The sequence below is a fragment of the Labrus bergylta genome, chromosome 23 (genome assembly GCF_963930695.1).
Source record: "Labrus bergylta chromosome 23, fLabBer1.1, whole genome shotgun sequence".
Taxonomy (NCBI): Eukaryota; Metazoa; Chordata; class Actinopteri; order Labriformes; family Labridae; genus Labrus; species Labrus bergylta.
Genome location: NC_089217.1, coordinates 18,585,921 through 18,587,038, shown reverse-complemented (window position 1 = coordinate 18,587,038; position 1,118 = coordinate 18,585,921). Strand labels below are relative to the sequence as shown.

At 39.6% G+C, this 1,118-nt stretch overlaps 1 protein-coding gene across 1 annotated transcript in view; it reads left to right on the top strand.

The window, feature by feature from the left end:
• Positions 1-384: 384 nt before the first annotated feature.
• The window catches only part of cmah (cytidine monophospho-N-acetylneuraminic acid hydroxylase), a 25,686-nt gene continuing 24,952 nt past the window's right edge, over positions 385-1,118 (top strand). Inside the window, exon 1 of the mRNA XM_065951568.1 lies at positions 385-580. The gene's annotated coding sequence lies outside the window, so the exon portion shown is untranslated. The remainder of the gene's footprint in view (positions 581-1,118) is intronic.

Here is a 1,118-nt window from a genome sequence, read left to right as displayed (position 1 = left end):
GCCCCCTGCTGGTATGGCACAGATCACAGGCGTGAACATTTGACGCTGAAGACAGGCAATGCATGACACTGACACGCATCCTCTAGTGGACCAACGTGTCTATTACACGTATGTTAACTCTCGCAGCTGCAGAAAAGTTTTCTCTGGTGCTACTTATTTCCGTTCTTTTCCCCTCGGCTCACTTCCTGCCTTTATAACCTCACCCATACATTTTGTGCATCAATGGAATATTTGATGCCATAAATGATACAAATGTTTCAATACTTTAGACCAACACATTTTTTTCTTTCTTTGAAACACCTTAATTCATCTTTTGTTTTTCAGACACTTAAACATTTTGTGGCACTGTCATGAACTCCCGGATCGTTGGTGTTTTGTGGTGTAACGCTTCCATGTTTTATGTCAGGGAGGGAGTCACACAGGAGCAGTTACACCCTGATTGACCTCATAGATATTATGACCTACAACAAACAACCACTGACACATGATCCGACTACAGCCTCACCATCTTTCAAACACTGCAGAGCAACATCTCCTGTCCATTAGGCTACTCCCTGGACTACAGCCCATCTGTTTGGAGGTGAGTCTGCTTTAAACACGCAGGTGTAAGAGGGTCATTTATTTATAATTCATGAATTTAAAGGGGAATCTACAGGAGTGACTAATAAAGTCAATCAAAGAGCTCTAAATGAAAGAAGTGACAGTTCATTTTTAAATCAATTGTCTCAGGCAACCGATATGATCAGTCATTCGACCTGTTTTTAACTTTGAAATGATGATTAATCCTCATGAGGCTACAAGGTTATATTTCTGCTCAAACTGAGCATTAAGGAAGTCAAACCTCTGCCTGCACTGTTTTTAAAGGTAAAGAAAGCGTCCAATAACAGTGAAAAACACATGGAAGCATATTGCATTAACATGAGAAAATACAAATCTGCTCTGTTTTAAAAGTCAGGTGAATGCAGATACTGTAGCTACTTGGATTTGTTTTTTTCAGTTTCATTTATCTAAATGTAAACTTGCTCCACTTCTTAGAGCAGGGATGTCAAACAAACGAACTGCGGGCCGTATCCGTATCCGTATAAATTCAATATTTGTAATACTTATTTTCCCCGAAT